The sequence below is a fragment of the Triturus cristatus genome, chromosome 7, assembly GCF_964204655.1.
Source record: "Triturus cristatus chromosome 7, aTriCri1.1, whole genome shotgun sequence".
Lineage (NCBI taxonomy): Eukaryota > Metazoa > Chordata > Amphibia > Caudata > Salamandridae > Triturus > Triturus cristatus.
In genome coordinates, this window is record NC_140590.1 from 959,610,184 (window position 1) to 959,629,591 (window position 19,408).

The 19,408-nt window shown below is 44.1% G+C and overlaps 1 long non-coding RNA gene across 1 annotated transcript; it reads right to left on the reverse strand.

Moving 5' to 3' along the window:
- Nucleotides 1-13,592: 13,592 nt before the first annotated feature.
- Nucleotides 13,593-17,629, reverse strand: LOC146810923 (uncharacterized). Its single transcript, XR_014965754.1, has 3 exons — nt 17,515-17,629; nt 14,642-14,782; nt 13,593-13,951 (listed from the first exon to the last, which is right to left on the reverse strand). It is a non-coding gene; the product is annotated as an uncharacterized LOC146810923 (long non-coding RNA).
- Between the last annotated feature and the right edge of the window lie 1,779 nt (nt 17,630-19,408).

Genomic DNA, 19,408 nt, shown 5'->3' on the forward strand with positions numbered 1-19,408 from the left:
TGCGTATGGCCATTTACCGGCCACAGGCAGGTGCACTTGTGTCCTTTGTTTGGTTGTGCAAATGTTGGTGTTTGTACCACATTGTGTTCGATGTTGGGGTGCTCTGCTTTCTATGTGTGTGTGCTGCATTGTGTGTGAGACGTCCCTTCAGCTCTGATTTGGCTCACCCATCTCCCTTTCAGGCAGTGTTGTTTTCACTTCTGTGCTTGTTCAGTGGTGTGATATTGCCAGGTTGTGTGACTTGTGCTCTTGGTTGGTGTTGTTACTCTTGGGCATGGTTTGTCGGCAGTTGTGCTATGCTTAATTGTGCATGTGTGCCAATGTGCCCATCTCCCCCCATCCCCCAAGTCCCTGCGGGTTCCTCTCCCTATTGCTGTTGTGTCTGTTGTTTTGGGCAGTTTCCGGTCCCCGAGTCCTGCCACCATCTCCAGACTGATGTGGTGGACACCATTTCCTCCATGTAATCCAGCTCCTGGTGTGGAGCTGGACTCCCAACTCCGGTGTGCATTGCTGCCTTCTTGTTGTTGCCGTGTTTTTGCTTGTTTGTGGGTTTCACATCATTCCGGATGTTCTGGTTTTCTTTCATTATCCTCCTCTGCTCTCAGGCTGCATTCACCTTGTCCAAGATGGCCTGCCATGTACAATGTTTTGTTGACATTGAGGCTTGTGGGGTTGTATATTGGCTCGGGTTGCCTCCGTTGTGCTTGGCTGTTGTTTTGTTTGTCTTTTTTTTCCAGGCTTTTGTTGTGCTTATTCCCGCCTGCCGTGTGTGTTGCAGGCCTGGCGGTGCTTATCCCTGCTTTCCTCATCGAGAATGGGCTCAACGCACGTTTTTGTGTGTTGTGGTTTGTGTTTTTATCTCCGTCGAGGTGGTTGTGTCCCTGACATTGGCTGCGGTTTCGGCAGACTATCGCATGGTACCACCTTGTTGTGAATTCCACGTTGACACGGGGTTATTTTCCCACGATAGGCTGCGATGTGTAAAGTTATGTTAGCATTTTTTGGTGATGTTTAGCACACGTTCTTGTGAATATGCCCCTATGTGTTTTAAAAAGACATTCCCCTAGTTTTAATGCCCAGATAAGAGGGAGATTTTTTATTGATCCTGGTTGTACACACCCACATGTAGCCTTTACCCTCACTAATGGCCCAGGTAAGCTGCTTCTTTTTGCAGTATTATATATAGCAAACTCAGCCCGAAGGTATTGGAGCGCTTTACCTGAGCACCAGTTACTTTACACAAGAACACAAGCTAATGTTATAGAGATTTTACTAGTCCTTTCAGAAGGGTTCGGAAATTTTGTTATCAGAACACCCGAAAATGTAGAGTTTTCAAGAGAAATTCTAGATCTAGGGAATTATTTTACAGTGCGTTTGTGGAAAATTTGGTATTTCAGTTTAAAAAATGCATTTATTTTAACAGTTAGCAGAGGTGAAGCGAGTTATGAGTAGGCGATGGTAAGAAAACACGTAACTGGTGTCAATCGTAGGAGTGTGCGAGGGGGCAAGGGAAGCAAGAGGGGACACAAACATTACCAACAGAGATTCTCCTGCCAGCCTGCAAGGAAGCTCCAAGGGCCACAGGCACTACAAGGAAGACAAGGACATTCAAGCACTCGTAAGAGGATTGAAGGCGGAATGTCGACGCTTTACAAAATGCTATAATATTTTTCGTAATATGGGGGTGTTTTATATCCAGCACTGTATGTAGTCTGAGTCATTTACTTTTACTCTGCTCACTCATGGCTGGACAAGGGCGGTTGTGTAGCTTCCTCGCGCTGTGACTTATCTATGTCTCACCATTCCATGTGCACCCACTGATGGTCATTTTCCTTTGAACCTGGTTGGAGTTCTTAATTCAAGTGCGTGGATATTATCACTTTCATCACAATAGACAAGCACAGATGTAATCAAGTACACATTGGGGTATGTAATGTAATCTGTTTTGGTTTGCGGGAATTTCACCAATGACCAGTAGAAGAAAGAAATGTAAATGACTATGCTTTCTCAGGCTAACCACAACTAACATGGCTCCTTTTGGGAAGTTGCAACGCTCATATTAGCCTTGTCACTGTGGTAGAGGCATGTGAAGAATGCAAACAAAAGAAGGACTAAACTGGAGAAGGGTTGACTGGAAAAAGGGTGCGAGTGGCCATTTCAATAAGGTAATCGCTAGGCAACACATTGATTGACAAGATACTCTTAAAAAATGAAAAGTAGGTTGATATCTAAATGAATGGCAATTGTTGTTTTTCCACTTCTGAAAACAGTTAAAATGACAGCAGTACATTATTTCTTCAAAACAATGCATGTAAGCACCTTAATGTACACAACATCAGTTTTTGCTTTGTCTACATTTTCCTAGTTACCCTAGTTACCTCGTTTGTCAAAAGGGAGTCCTTCTATTATGTCTTTGTCAGAAGCCCTTTTAGAATATGGTAAACAGCCCGAGTCACATTTTTCTGCGAAGGCACCGACCTGTCCTTTTAGAACCCCGCCCATGTATGAATATGTAGAAGCACCATAGAGACCACGATCGGAACCGCCGGCAGCAATGTATGTAATAATCCTTAATGTACACAACATAATGTTTTGCTTTGCCCACATATGTTTTCCTAGTTATCTTGCTTGTTCGAAATGCAATGTTTCTACTATTAGCATGCCTCTGACAAGCTACACAGCTGTTTAAAGTGAGCTGCGCTGGTAACGTCACACCACTGGCTATTCCTGCAATCTTGTTAAAAGGGAGTCCTTCTATTATGTCCATGTCAGAAGCCCATTTGGAATATTGTAAACAGCCTGACTCGGAATCACATTTTCTTTCTGGAAAGGCGCCTACTTGCCCTCTTCTATCTCTGCCCATGTATGAATATATGAAAGCACAATAGAGAGTGCAATCAGAAGTGCCAGCAGTAATAATGCACCAGACTACCCTCCCATTACAGTTCACTGGATTTCTATACGTAGGGACTGCGTGTGTCGCTGCTCATTCCCGCGGCAATACTCCATAAGAGTTAACTTGTGGGAAAAGGTGGAACATGCACCAACCATTAGCCATTTGCAGACAATGCTTTTTGAATGACATAGACATAAGCCAATGCAAAACAGTGGGAGGAGTCAGACCCACAAAGTACATACAACAGATCACCTGACAGTGCAAGCGCCGTCTAGACTCGAGCTAAAAATCAGTAGTTAATACAGGGATGTTGGTATGCAGTCCGTTAGTGGCCTCGACCCCTGCATTCAGAGGCTTTCAGGGGAATTTGCAAAAAAAAATCCTCTCTCAACCAACACCACTATGTTTTATTTAGGCAAGCCCTTAAAAAAGTCATTTTTGCTGATCCTTAAAGCAGTGCTTTCTTACTCACAACTCTACTGTCAGCTATCAGTTCTTCTAGTGCCATGATGTTCTTGAGCAAAAGAGCACTATATAAGTGACAATTAAAGTAATGAATTAATCAGCCACGGACGCCATTGCTACTCCCTTGAGTGAGTATGGAGGCAAGAGCCTGCTGACATGAGCAGATCCTGCTACCTCCCCATGTGTCTCATGGGAACCAACGTGTGACAGAGCAGTGGGCACATGCCAACTGTTTTTATGCCCAAAAAGATGGGCTACAAATGCACACGTTGCATCTGTGCTTGTTATCTGGACTGATCTTGAATCAAGATATGTAGGCTTTAAAGCTCCGGCATCTTATTTGTGAGGACAAAATGACCCCTGCATTGGTGACTACAGCTTTGAGAATCTGGCACTTAGTTTTGATCTCTATGTTTGTGTACATTATGGACAGATTCACTAGTCATATATCTTCACAAGTAACTCTACTATGCACAGGTGTGGCTAGTCACAAAACGTACCAATGTTAAATATAGAAAGCTGCGCCAGTTGCACCTTCTCAAGTGATAGAGCGCCATGATGTTCTGAAGTTTGTAGGGGTGCATTATAATCACTGGTAGTCTGCATCAATATATTTAGTGGGATGTTATTAGTTTGTGGCTTAGAAATGTAGTACTAAAAGCAGCATATATTAGTGTGAATAGAAATGTAACCAAGTCATTTATGAAGTTTAATTAAATGTTTAGTCGAAATGTATGCTACAGGATGCATAACAAATTAGTTCACGTATAATGTGATGTATTAGGATTTAAACGTGCACCATATTAAAGTCTGCACGTGTAGATTTGCTTATTCATGTATGCAATTTAATGAGTATATAAGCTTATAGTATGATTCAAGAAAGTTGTGTTTAAAATGTGTAAAATCCTGACCGCATATACGTTTGAGAGAAAGGCCTATTCATTTCTTATGTTAGCTGAATATTGTAGGCCGAAAATTGTTTCCCTTGAGAAGGCTTCGAGGGTTTGTGAGACTCAGCAGATCTCAGTGAAGTGGAAAGTTTCTCGTTCCCATGTTTCTGTTGCAGGTGCACGGACACCTAGCTTGTTAGGGAGACTAACTCTTTTGTTTTAGGAGTTAGGATGGTAGGAGAAGCCAACACAGGAGTGTACTGGAATGCAGGGATGATACTTTCAGCAGAGAAGGTGCTTGGGACCCAAGGTCAAGCTAACCGTATTTGGATGGAGTTCAAGTTTCGGTGGAAAAGTACCGGAGGAAGACCTGGCTGAAGAGGTGTGACGAAGGGCGTGTTCTATGATTTTGGGATTTTGAATTAGGGACAGTGCCCCGTGGGATGAGCAGTTGAGGATTAGATGGGAAGTTAGAAGGAGCATCTTAGAACGACCTCCGTACTGAGCAAAGTGAGTGTACTTCTAAGGAAGTCTTCACTTCTGACACCTTTTTCTATTCTCTTGCCTGAGGGAAAAAGCTAAGTAGGGATGTCACCTTAAAGATAGAGTAGGGATAGACTAACTGATTTTTCTTTTAGGTTAATGACTTCTAATATAGAGATCGGAGCAGTTATTGGTTGCCTAATGCTTCTGGAACTGACTATTCTTCTTATTCTGAGTCGGATGAGACTCCTGCGTAGGATATTTTTGTTATTAGTGCCCATTTATTTTCTTAACCTCCTGATGAGGTGCTTGTATGTGCAATTATTTTTGGCTTTGTAATAAATCCCTAAAATTTGAGATTCAGAGTCAGTGGTCCTTTAGAGTTCAAATTCAATTTGTTTGATTATGTGCTAAAATTGGATTTTCTCCCTGTTACACAATTTAGCAGATAGAAAGATCCTGGCGACCTGAGAGGATTCTTGGTGATGATAAGACAGATAGGAATCCGGATTATCATTTGGTAGCAGAGTAGGATGGTTATCTCTGATAGCAAGGAGAGATCTAGATCAAGATAAGAGATTACCGAGGCCAATAGAATTCGAGCGATGGTGACCTGTTGGATTGTAAGCGGCAGACGAAGGCAGCTGATGGAAACCGATGGAGAGCAGCGGTGCGGTGAAAGCAGCAGTTCGTGGTAGAGTGAGTATGAACAGGGCGGTGTGTTTTATAGATTGCGGTGTTGATTTGATTGTGTGATGTCTTGCGGAGATGGAATGAGAGATGAGTGATTGTGAGATCAGGCTGTGAGCGCGCGCAGCCCGGGGATTCTTAGGCTCAACGAGTAGTCTGAGAAGTTGTGGTATAGAAGACACCCAAGGTAGAATTTGTTGACCATTGGGAGGGGAGTTGTGTGACGTCATCGATTACCCAGACCGAGATAGGGGGAGCGAATGTGTGAGTGCGTGAGGAACCGACGCTGGTCATCCGTTGCTGTATGTGAAACATTGAGCGTTTGAAACCTATCAGTTGAGGCGATTGTCCGGTCGTTTCATGGACAGACAGTTGCCAGATTTGAGGTCAACAATTTCGAGACTGTCACAGACAGTCAGAGAAGTGGTTGTCCGGTTGTTTCGTGGACAGATAATTACTTCAGAGTGTGAATGAGACGAATGCGAGAGTGAAGGAGGGGAACTGCTGCGAGCAGAGGAAGTGTGACGTCAGTAGGTGCCGCGCTGCGATAGGTCGGTTGGTGTGAGTCACGCTGGTATTGGTGGATTGACATCAGGAAGTGAACGAAAATATTGTGCGCGAACAAAAATTTGTTCATCATGAAATGTTTTAAAGTTTTACGATAATTGTGTAGAGGTGACAGACATGTGGTTACTCGGGGAGGAGAAGAAGCCCCTCCCGAGGATACCCCGGCAGATTTTATGGCAAAAAGTGTGGGATTGCATACTATAATTTGGCTTGAAAATTGGCATTAGATGACTCAGGGAGAGGGAGAGCTGATTTTCCCCCGGTATGGTACTTTCAGGTTGGGTGTGTTGTACCAGTTGAAATCTGTGATGTCTTCTTTACGACCCCTGCCCAGACCGACTCAGTTTGAGGGACTGCACGCATGGATCAGAGCAGAGTATGACAGGAAAATAGACAGAAGTCAAGAAAGAGTGAAGAAGTCGATCAGAGCATTCCAAGATGCGAGGTGGGATGCACTAGAGAAAAGGTGGAGAGTGGAAACGATTGAGGGGGATAGATTGTACCCGCTATTAGAAAAAACAGAGAGTGCGAAGGCAAAGAGTGTAGAAGAGGAGGATAGTGATATGGATGACAGCTTGGTAGAGAGGTTGTTGTCGGAAAGACCGCCTCCGTTTAATCCAGATTCTTATGAAGGAAAGTCTACCCCAGCAGAAGGGACTAGTGGGTTACAGAATCAGTCAAATGTGAGAGAATTAGGGAAAATCTCGACAGGAACAGAGGACATGAGAATGTAGTCTTCAGCAGGTATAGAAGCAGCGGGAGGTGTGAGGTTACCAGATGCTTTAACAGTACCGTTTACCATTGGACCCATAGTATCGGTCTATGACCCAGACCAAGCGACAATTGGCAGTCTAGCACAGTCAACTGCAGGAGAAAGAATCACTGCTGAAGGAAATGGCACAGTGAGTGGAATGGAACAGGTTCCGAGACCTATAGAATGGAGCACACCATTACCAGTGAGGAACCAGAATGGTAGAATAGTAGGGAATGGTGAACCAGATGAGTCAGGGAATCGACCTGTTTCTGGGAACATGACAGAAGAGAGTAGGACTAGAGATGAGAGTTGCGAGAGTGATGAACGCAATGGAACAGCTTGTCGGGAGCCATTGAGAGGGGCTGTAAGGGCAAGAATGTTAGATGGAGTGAAATTGAAAGCAGAAGTAGACGAAATAATAAATGGAAATTTGCGTTCTGGACAGGATAGAAATTTATGAACAAGATGTGTTGCTTTTTGTAGCGAAGGTTGTGACTCGCAAGGGAAGGACTGCACACGAGAAACTGACTGATTTGGCCAAGAAATATAAGGTAGATCTGTCTAAAATTAAGTCCCTGCAAGGGAGCCATAGGTTGCAGTATAGTGACCAAGAACTGGAAGAAAAGAGGGTCATAGGACTGAGGACACACATCAGAGATTTGATTGTAGGGATGCGCTCATGGATCATGCTTGACAAATGGGAGGAAAGGTGGTCTAAGAAGAAGAGTTCTAAGAGGACTGTAGGAGAGACGCCGCCTCCAGGTGGAGGGATGCTAGGCGTAGGGAATTACCCTTTATGAGAGGTACAAACTGGAGGGTATGTGCATGTGCCTTGGAGTAGGGGTGATCTGGCTGCATTTAACAACGATTTTCCTCGGCTGAGGGAAAAGCCAGTAGAATGGTACAAGCAGGTTGACCGCTTTGTCAAAATCTCGAAAGTATTGTGGATTGATTTGAACACATTGTTTGACATTGTAGTTCCAGGGGATTTGTGGTCTGCAATGCATGCAAGGTTGCTGTTGAATGGCCGACTTCTGGAGCAGAGGGGAAAGTTGTGTGTGAGACGTTATCAGACCTATTATGAAAAGGTCCCAGTGGGACAGAGTACGTGTGATAATATTTTCACAATGGAAGAGTCTGCTAAGAACTTTTTGCAAGGCTCTGTACAAGTGATTCCAACTGTTTATTACGTGAGTGGGAAGAATGCCTATGTCAGATTACCTGCGAATTGGTATGGTACGTGCTACTTGGGGATTATTTTCCCGAAGATTTACCATGCAGAAGATGTAGAGCTTTTAGAACGTGGACAGCATTCGAGAGTGAAAAGAGCTGAGAGTGCAGGAGCGGTGATTAGCGATGTTTTTGGAGCAATAATACCATGTTTGGGAGTGGATTTGAATGATGTGAAGATCAGACGAATGGCTACTGTGGTTGATGTGTTGTCGATGAATACAGCGAAGTCACTGTTACTGGTGGATAGAGAGATGTTGTCGATAAGGACAATGGTTTCGCAGAACCGCCTTGCTTTAGATGTTTGGTTGGCAAAAGAGGGCGGAGTCTGTAAATTACTGAAAGTTCAGGAATGTTGCACGTATATTCCAGATAACAATAAGGATCTGGAGACATATATAAGTAACATTACTACGATCCACCATGAGATAGAGGATTTGACTGAAGAGAGTGTTTGGGAAAAGGTTGGCAAAAGATTTACCCAGGTGGGAAGTTGGTTTGCCAATCTGGGGAAAGGGTTCCTTGGCTTTGTATTGCGACCTCTCATCATCGTTGTGGTTTGTGTGGTTTGCTTGTGGGCATTTGTTAGAGCCTATAAGTGGTATAAAGGAAACCAAGTTGAGAGAGCTCTTAGAGCGAGTGAAATGCGAATGGCCAGACTGCAGGACATTCAATATCAGAATCTTAAGAATATGGAGAGACTCCGACGGGGGAGAATGACAACAACTGTTTAGGTCGGTTCTTTCTCGAAGGGAATTGTGAAATGGTGTGATGACACTAGTCATCAAAGGGGGGAACTGATAGAGCGCCATGTTGTTCTGAAGTTTGTAGGGGTGTATTATAATCACTGGTAGTCTGCATTCATATATTTAGTGAGATGTTATTAGTGTGTGGCTTAGAAATGTAGTACTAAAAGCAGCATATATTAGTGTGAATAGAAATGTAACCAAGTCATTTATGAAGTTTAATTAAATGTTTGCTACAGGATGCATAACGAATTAGTTCACGTATAATGTGATGTATTAGGATTTAAACGTGCACCATATTAAAGTCTGCACGTGTAGATTTGCTTATTCATGTATGAAATGTAATGAGTATCAAAGTTTATAGTATGATTCTAGAAAGGTGTGTTTAAAATGTGTAAAGGCCTGACCGCATATACATTTGAGAGAAAGGCCTATTCATTTCTTATGTTAGCTGAATATTGTAGGCCGAAAATTGTTTCCCTTGAGAAGGCTCCGAGGGTTTGTGAGACTCAGCAGATCTCAGTAAAGTGGAAAGTTTCTCGTTCCCATGTTTCTGTTGCAGGTGCAAGGACACCTAGCTTCTTAGGGAGACTAACTCTATTGTTTTAGGAGTTAGGATGGTAAGAGAAGCCAACACGGGAGTGTACTGGAATGCACGGATGATACTTTCAGCGGAGAAGGTGCCTGGGACCCAAGGTCAACCTAACCGTCTTTAGACGGAGTACAAGTTTCGGTGGAAAAGTACCGGAGGAAGACCTGGCTGAAGAGGTGTGACGAAGGGCGTGTTCTATGACTTTGGGATTTTGAATTAAAGACAGTGCCCCGTGGGATGAGCAGTTGAGGATTAGATGGGAAGCTAGAAGGAGCATCTTAGAACGAGCTCCGTACTGAGCAAAGTGAGTGTACTTCTAAGGAAGTCTTCACTCCTGGCACCTTTTTCTATTCTCTTGCCTAAGGGAAAATGCTAAGTAGGGATGTCACCTTAGAGATAGAGTAGGGATAGACTAACTGATTTTTCTTTTAGGTTAATGACTTCTAATATAGAGATCAGAGCAGTTATTGGTTGCCTAATGCTTCTGGAACTGACTATTCTTCTTATTCTGAGTCGGATGAGACTCCTGCGTAGGATATTTTTTATACTAGTGCCCATTTATTTTCTTAACCTCGTGATGAGGTGGTTGTATGTGCAATTATCTTTGGCTTTGTAATAAATCCCTAAAATTTGAGATTCGGAGTCAGTGGTCCTTTAGAGTTCAAATTCGATTCGTTTGATTATGCGCTAAAATTGGATTTTCTCCCCTTTACACTATTTAGGAGATAGAAAGATCCTGGCAACCTGAGAGGATTCTTGGTGATGTAAGACAAATAAGAATCCGGCTTTAGCACAAGCATACTTCTAGGAAAGTTATGGCACTTTTTTGTGCGTAGGCATTTCCCCAATGCCGTTAAGCACAATTCAATTCCACACTGGCAAAATGTAGTGCCGCTCTGCCATTGTGCATTTTCTTCTTTCTGTTTTTCTCCACAGGAAAGACATTTTGCCCTCTGGATAAAAACATGCATTGATATTTCCACGAACGTTTGATGGTGTGCAGTCCCCCAATTCACCCTTGAAATTCCACTCTTGTATGGTGTAAATCTCTGATGATTTCCAGGGTGGGGAAAAGTCGGAGAGGATTTTGGAAATGCTCACAAAGGGACTAGCTTGTAGGCATTTATAAACTTTCAAGACAATCTAAGGGCCTGATTAAGATATTGGTGGATGGGTTACTTCGTCACAACAGTGATGGACAATAAATCCCATATGTTAAAATGGGATTTAAATTTCGGCAGACAGGATATCTGTCACCGTTGTGACGGAGTAACCCTTCTGTCAAGATCTAAATCAGGTCCTACGCATTGATGTGCCCACTCCCAACTGCTTGTGTGTGATTTACTCCTGTGTAATATTACATGACCATTGGGGTACTATTTCATGGAAGTAAATGGGTCTAAAACTGCAAGCTCACGTTCATTGAAGTTCTTGCAGGCATAGATCCAGTAATTTTCGATAGTAAAAGTACTTTTGTGGCAAAAATGGCTTTGTGAGTCTAGTTACATTTTTCTGGTTTACATCCACGGTATAACTGGAAAGGTTTGTTATTTACATACACATAGGCAAGTAAATGTTTATTCATCTCTCATGACACTTATTTAGATGCAGATAAAGTGCCTGGGTACTATTAGGTTGATTTTGAAAATGCTCAATTTATGTACATTTGTGTGGAAGCTATAAATAGGAAAGTAAATATGTACACTATATTTGGTTGTACCTCTCTAACATTGTGTGTGTTTTACTAAAAGAGGTTGTGGGTTCTAAGCCTGTGGTATCAGTGTGCTGCACAAATGCCATAAAATCCCATCAGCACTGTGATAAAGAATTGTTTTGGGTAACCCTTGTGTTGGTATACCACTAGCGCAAGGCACTCCGCTCCAGCAGAAAGATCAGTTATTCCTTTGATATAGATGTGATAAGGCTTACTTTGTCCCCCTAGCAAATCCAGGCTTTATCTCACAACAGTCGGATCTTGATGGTCAGAGCTTAGTGACTTTTCAGAGCTGATAACGTTATGAACAAGAGTGCTTATAAACTTTGATTCATTGTTTGCCTAGGCTTGTTGGAAGAATCGTGTGCTATGTTTGTTTTACACTTAGTGGAATTTTCAACTTATATTTGTTTAAACTTTTACTCGTATCAACCTGCTAACTCGACCAATGGCTGATGAAAAGCAAAGCTTTTTCCAGCTAAGATACCGAGGAGAGGTAGGCAACCCTTAGGTCGATGATGATCATTTCTGCTTTATCAGAATAACGGCCATTTTTAGAGTTTGGCGGATGGGATGCTCGGTCAAAATGTGGAAGATATCACGTAGTCCGGATTACAAGTACCATATACTTTAATGCACATATAATACAGCAGATGGGACATACACCACGTTTGTGGTGGGTTAAATGAGGCCCTGTTCGTGAATTTTCACCTGACTGTAGCCTTTCACCTCATTTTTTTTGATGGATTAAACTGTGGCACAACTGTATTTTGATATTCACCTATAAGGGCAGTATTACACAAGACCACGTGCAACTGATGTTTGCATATGAGCCAATGGTCTTCACTGTACACTAAGCATGGCCCCTCTAGTCTCTCACACACTCTAATCATGTACAGATGAGTCGCTGTGCAAACAGCTCTCCATAAACTAGCTGCTCTATGTGGTCTCGCTACAGGAGGCACAACCTTTGATTTGATGGGCGCAGCTGCAGACTTCACCCACATTCACACACCTACCAACAAGGTCCAGGTGTGCATACGTAAAACCTGCAGCACATTCCAACTTGTATTTAGAGCCAGTGGTCATGCACATTCTTGGTTCACGATTTGAAGATGTGACAATTCTTGACTACATCCTGCAGTGGAGAGAAGCATGAGAGTCCATGAGATCCCCCACTGGCACCTTCCTTTATCGCCTGCCTTAAATGCATTTTCAATGCAAACTCTGACCTGACCATAACTAAAGAGGTGCTATCCCTGTCTCTTTAAAATATCTAAAATATGTTTGTTGCACATGCCAGGGTTGCATATGTATATTCCCTTCATGGATGGCGTCCAGTATCTTGGTCCAGGGTAGCATAAGATCTTCAAAACTAACTAGTTTTCCCAACCTGTTTATCAAAAAAGATATAAAGTACCTGGCCGGATTAATGTAAATATCATCAATGCTTTCTTTTGCTCGCCCTTGCTTGACAACATGGTATTCAATAACTAAGGGCCATATGTATCAAACTCTCCTTTAGCGATTCTCAATTTGTGATTTTTTGCGAATCTCAAGTTGAGAAACGCAAAACGGGATGTAATTAAAAAATCACAATAAATTAGCGATTCCCTAAAAATCGCTATTTCATTGCGACATTTCAAATAGCGATTCTTTATTATAAAAAAAATATTGCAATTTAGCGAATTTCGCAAATTAGAGAATCGGAAACTCAGGTGCAGCATGATGACATCACAACCAGGAAGTGTGACTACCCATGCTGCACTTGAGTTTCTGAAGCACAGTGAGAGAGAAGGAGTGGAGGTGAGGGAACTCTGCAGTGCAAGAAACAATGGCAGACACTGGAGACATGGCTAGCCAAGACAAACAGCAGCAGGGTAAAACACAGAGGAAAAGAAAACCTAAGTTTTCTTAAACTGAGCTGGAGGTCCTGATACAGCAAATGGTGATAAGCCACGAGCAGCTCTTTGGCAAAAAGTCCCTGCGGGTGCCGGAGACACGCAAGCGGAGGATTTGGGCTGACATCCAGCACAAAGTTAATGCAGTTGGCGTCACCCACAGGAGCGTGGAAGATCTAAGAAAGCGCTGGTACGATATGCGCCAGCGCTCCAACGAGAAGGTGGCTGCCAGGTTGGAGCAAGCAAAGAAGACTGGTGCTGGGACCTCTACCGCCACTGACTCCACACCACTTGAGGGGACCCTACTACCAGAGAGTGTGATGGGCGTGTCTGACCTGGACAGCTCCGACCCCCCCAGTACCAAGACAAGGTAAGAAGCATGCCATCACGCCCCTCATACCACCCAACTACCCCCACACACCCAGTAGCGACCCATGGGCAGAACAAAACTAATACTCCAGTGCAGGTATACAAGCACACACAGCAATGCATTATGGGAGATGTAGTCACATGTACATTACAGTGGTGCATTTACACTCAGACAGTCCCTAACAGCATATGCGCATCAGGAAAGGCAAAATACAGACAGACAGGACCCATGTAATTCCAAACAGTGAAATTTAATGCATGACAAGTGCAAGTCAGGACAGAAAATTAATGTGTGCCTTTACGTCCACAGCACCATCAGAAACACAGGAAATAGTCAGAGGAGGAGAGGACGTATCCCCTAACCCAGAGGCACCAGGGCAAGAGGAGGAAACGGAGGAGGAGGACAGCCCAGTAATCCCTCCAAAACGCCGCAGGTCTATTGTAGTGCCACCACTGCCCCCATTGGAGGATGAAGGCCAGGACACCGATGGCGATGTCCAACCAGTCCCAGCACAGCCAGAGCCACGACACCATGCCGATCCGATCCCGCCAGTTCCAGCAAGACGCAGGGCACGTGCATCCACCAGTGCAGCAGCCCCAGGAGAGGACACAGTTTTCGGCGGCCTGGAGGGGCACATGTTGGAGGTACAGCGCCTGCAGGCGAAAAACATAAAGTCATTACAGAGGGAGATGAGGGTTGGCTTCATGGGCATGATGGGTGCCCTGGAGGCACTCTGTGTGGAACTAAAGGCAGATAGTGCTGCTAGGCACAGGGAGATGCAGCGCCTAGATCTGTACACCCGGGCGGTTAACCGCCTGTCCTCTGCGACAAATGAGCTGTCAAGGCGCAGCATATGTATGGAGCGTGAGGTGGCACACAACAGCCCGGACGTGGCAAGGGCCCTGGTACAGATCACATCTGCTGTGGATGAGCTGCGGGCTGCTCGCACGACTGGCCCAGGAGTCCTCACTCCAACAGATGAGGATGCAAAATCAGGCAGGAGCAGCATCACCCCCACGCCCCTCCCGGATAGGCGCCGTAGTGGGCATCACAGTAGGGCTACTGGGACAGGTGAGGAGGGCACTGTGCACCCCCTGCCAGGGGCTCCGCCACGACAGCGCCGCACTTGAGGTGCACTAACTTGGACCAGGAGATGGGTGCATCAATCCAGTTAACATGGACACTTGCTCCTGATTGGACAATTGCACTGTGATGCCTAATGTGCTGTGCATTGGACGATACATTGTGTGGTACACAGGCTGTATGCCGTCATTTATCCTGAAGTTAAGGAAATAAAACACAGTCTCACAACTGATATTTAGTATTGTGTCATATTTTCTTACCTAGAAATAGTTGCATGTAATCTCATCTCGCCTCTGGCGCCCAGCAGCTGCACCAATTACACCGGCTGGCATGCATCCTGGCGCTGGCAGGATTCAGGTAGGGAGTCAGTATGAAATCACGGACCGCACACGCACTGTCACCTGTGGGGTGGGAGGAATATCGTTAAACACTGTCCTGCCAATGCTATCCTGTACTAGTGTGTCCTTTGTACAAATGCATTTACCTAGTGGGTATCCCTCACCAAACTCCCCACTTGTGAGTCGACGGTGTATCCCAATGTGGCGGAAGATGAAAGCTCTGTGCGTGCTGCCTGGGTATTTTGCGACAATGTCGGTGATGATGTGCTTGGCATTACACACCACCTGTGTGTTCAGGGAATGGTAGGATTTGGGATTCCTGAACACATACTCGTTCTGGGAAGGGGGGGATATGGCGACATGTGTCCCATCTATGCATCCAATGACGTGGGCAAATTGTGCTATTTGATAGAACTCCTGCTTGGTCTGGTCTAGTGCCTGTGGTGTGCTGGGGAAGTGGATGCGGTGATGCAGCCTCTGTAGCACGGCATCAAGGAATGCGTGGAAAAAGCGCAACAATGCACTCTGTGAGACCCCTCCTGCTGAGGCTATCACCCCCTGGAAGCTACCTGATGCCAAGAGGTGCAGTGAGCACAGGACCTGGATGTGGGTGGGGATGGTGTATGTCCTGTGGGTGGGGGGTTCAAGGATAGGTTTGAGCTCCTCAATTAAATCAAGGATGCTCTCTTCATCCAACCTGTAGTTTGTATGGGTCTCCTCCTCAGTCCGCTGGAACAGGGTTATGCGCGCACAAAAGATCCTCTCCTGGCGTCTCCTCCTCTGCGCAGCAGCTCTGAGTCGCAGCCTCCTGGCTATCACAGCCGAGCCATTGTGGACAAATCTGTTGCATTGTGGGCCTCCTTAAATAGTTTGCACCTGGTTACCACCTGCTCAGACTTGGTGGTAATTGCGATTCTCAAAATTGCGAATTTGGTGAAATTGCAAATTGCGATTTTTTCATACATTTCAATGTGATTTCTGAAAATGCGATTTTTCAAATTGCGATTTTCGCAAATTGAAAATCGCAGTTTTGGAATTCGCACTAATATTCGCAGATTTATTGGTTCGCAGTATGAGTAATCGCTATTTTAGTGATTCCTTATTTTTGCGATGCGAGAATGTCTCATACATCACGTTTAGCAAATTTTTAGTCGCAAACGCTGTTATTTGCGATTCACAGCGTTTGTGAGTAAAAATTTGTTTCATACATATGGCCCAAAGTCTTATCGGGTATTCTGACTTGGCCAATTCCAAGAAGCCTTGCAATAGTACATGAAGGCTGAAGCTACAGTGCAGGCCTTAAAGGCACCTGGACATAAAAAACAAGGTGCAGCAAGGCTGAAGGTTTAGTTGTTCACACAAATGCAGATGGATCTTCACAGTAAAAAGGAGAATAAAATGTGATTTGTTTCGACTTTATGCCATCAGAGATCAGTGCATAAGTCGCAGAGTGATGTTTGCAGGCTATCAGTTCCCAAGCATGTTTTATCAATGGCACATGAATTACTGGTATGTATTGAACCAGTCTTTGATAGATATCAGAAGCAAAAATAGCTCACACTCTTTCTTATGCCGATCCTAGCTTTTGCAAATACAAAATGTTTGCATGCTGCTAGCCAGACCTGTAAACGGATGAAAAAGCAAATTTCCAGGAAGGATCTGATGCAGCAAAACAGTTTTTTGTGTCAAAATGGACAGATCATTAAAATACCAAGAATATTACTTGACTGCATGGCTTATTTTTAGTATGCAAACATTTTAATGTATCCCTTAGCAGAAACACAATTGTATAATCATGAATCGAAGTACCCAGTGAGTACCGCATACTTCACAGATAAAGGGCCCAGTGTCTATACATAACTGAGCAACAAAATACAAATAATTTAAAAATGTACTACTATGTGCTGGAGAATAATTTTATATTATAGTCACCCCAAAAGGTAGACGGGTACCTCAAGATGGAGGTATAAGGTAACTTGAACCGCAAGCTGTTAAAGGTGCTTAAGGAATGAAGGCGTCCATGTAGTAGTGCCAGCAGCGCCTTCCATCTTATTGGCCCTGTTTCCCATCACACCTGGATGAATCGTAACAGGTGTCAAATCAAAAGCCTACCTTGAGTATGGACATATATGTAACATGATTGTTTTTGTTCATTGTAGTACACATAATCTACATTGTACACACTGTTCTCCGGGACCACTGTGGCTCCCAGTGATTCACCTGCTTATCGGATGGCGCAGTGTATATACCAGCAGGACTTTCAGGTGGTCTGCGCAGTAGGAATCAATAAAGGGATTCATTTGCCTGGACCACTCTCCTTCTTTATTAACTGAAGATGATCAATTACTGACTCCCCCCTAGGAATCTCTGATGCCCTTCATTGCAGAAGCTGGGACTCTGAACAGGAAGTTTGCAGGCTAGATTAGTCCCTTTGATTAGGTTTTTCCCTCGGTGATCCAACATCTTTGCGGCATATAATTGGTGAAGTTGATGTCTGCAGTTGTGCCCAGGTGAAAGCAAGATTTAAATGGGCTGAAGGCAAATGCATATTCATCAGGCTGCAATTTCCTAAACCTTGGAATGTTCTTGATCGCTCGTTAAGAGCCCCAAAGAATTGCCACACCTTCAGGTCAGCACTGCTCTGACATCCCCTTGGAACAGAGCCACTCACGGGGACAACCCTGCCCTCAGGAAAGGACAGGAGCCAGCATCCAAAACTTAAGGCACAGCTACTCCACCACAAATGCCCTGAGGTCACAGACACCGAGGCACCACAGCGAAAGCCTCTTTCTTACCTGCACCGCCGCAAGCCGTTCTGAAGTTTCAACAGCAGCTCACCCACAAGAACCGGTGGGATGAGTCACCAGCAACAGCATGAATGCTATAGCGGCACTCCGAGGCGGACTCCTGTGAGGCAAGAAGGCCGCGCTCATGAAAACAACTACCTGTCTCGCGGTTTCACTCGTGACGCATTTGGCTGCGCTCCACTGATTGGGTCGGTGAGCGTGCTCACGTCATGACTGTCTTTGCTTCTGGGGAATTATTCATCCGTGCTGGCGCATTCCTCTGGTTAATTCACATACGTTGCAGATATTATTTATCTACTAAGTCGTATTTATATCTTATCTGGGGAGCTGTCCGTTTTTTAAATTCCGAAATGGTCTCTGACGGTCCAGGGCCAACCATGGACGAATGGACGAAGCCATCTTTGGAATTGTTGAATGAACGAATAAATAAATAGGCCCCAGTTCTCATGCAGGTTTTACACTGCCACTGGTTGTTGAACAGCGTCTCTACTTTCGTTTTTACTTACCTTAATGCAGTCGTCTTGTTTTCATTGCATTATTTGCTGTGAACTTATTCAGCTTTTCTTATTTTAATTCTAAAAATCAACATTTAACGAATGCTGGGAGTTATATGTGTCAGAGATTTATCTGTTTTCTTGTGCACAAAATTTACAGCGTGAGAGCTAATGCATTGCGAATTGCTGTAATTATTTAAAAATACACGGGCGCGCTGCCAAAATAAGCACGCCTTTTATCAGTGACCTACTACACCGTCCAACCAATTTTTTGCTTGACATTAGATGAGAACTCAAACCATTCCAAAAATATATTTCTGATATGTCAGGGCTGTAATCTGGTGAGGCTTTCATGTGTTTAAAATAACATATAAACTGTATTTTAGAAGTTGTTATTTTATTCTCATTTTGCACTCAATATTTCTTAAACAGACCTTTTGTATATTTATCTGTGCCAATTAATATTGCATGAAGACACTGTGAGGAAATATATTCAGAGTTTCAGCTGTACGTATATCACTGGTCCACTTAGTTGTGATCATCAGACAACTCTCATAATGGAAGGTAGATTCCAACAAGAATGTGTCATTATTTAGAAAGAAAATCATTATTCATGGAAAAATGCAGCTGAGGAGCATTTAGATTGTAATTGCACCTTTGGTGCACTTTTCTTCTTTAAAACGTCTTGCAGCAATAAATGGGAAAGAGTCTGTAGTGTTTGAAAACAAGCATTGGCAAATCCAATAGGTCTCGACTATGCAAGAGCATATGGCTTTGGCAATGTGTTTTAGCCATGTTGTAGCCAGAGTGGGTGTTGTTCAGCGTGAATAAAAGTAAGAGGTATAGAGGAGAGTTGTATGGAGTGTCGTAGAGTGGAATGGCGAAGAGTGGAGTAGAGTGTTGTAGAATGGCATGGCAGAGAGTGTCGTGTATTGGAGTAGCGTACTGTGGAATTGTGTAGAGTGGCATACACTGGAGTGGCATAGAGTAGAGTGGACTGGTGTACAGTGCATTGGCGCAGAGCAGTGCAGAGTATAGTGGCACAGAGTGCAATGGCATTGAGTGCAGTGGCATTGAATTCAGTCATAGAATGCAGTGGTGCACAGTAGTGTGTAGTAGTGCAGAGTAGAGTGGCGCAGAGTGTAGTGGCACAGAGTAGAGTGGTGCAGAGTAGAATGGGACAGAGTGCAGTGGTGTAGAGTGCAGTGGCATAAAGTAGAGTGGCATAGAGTTGTGCAGGGTGGAGTGGAGTAGAATTGAGTGATGCAGAGGGCAGTGGTGCAGAGTAGAGTCATGTGGCATAGAGTGCAGTGGCGCAAAGTGCAGAGTAGATTCGAGTGGTATAGAGTACAGTGGCATAGAGTGGTGCAGAGTAGAGTAGCATAGAG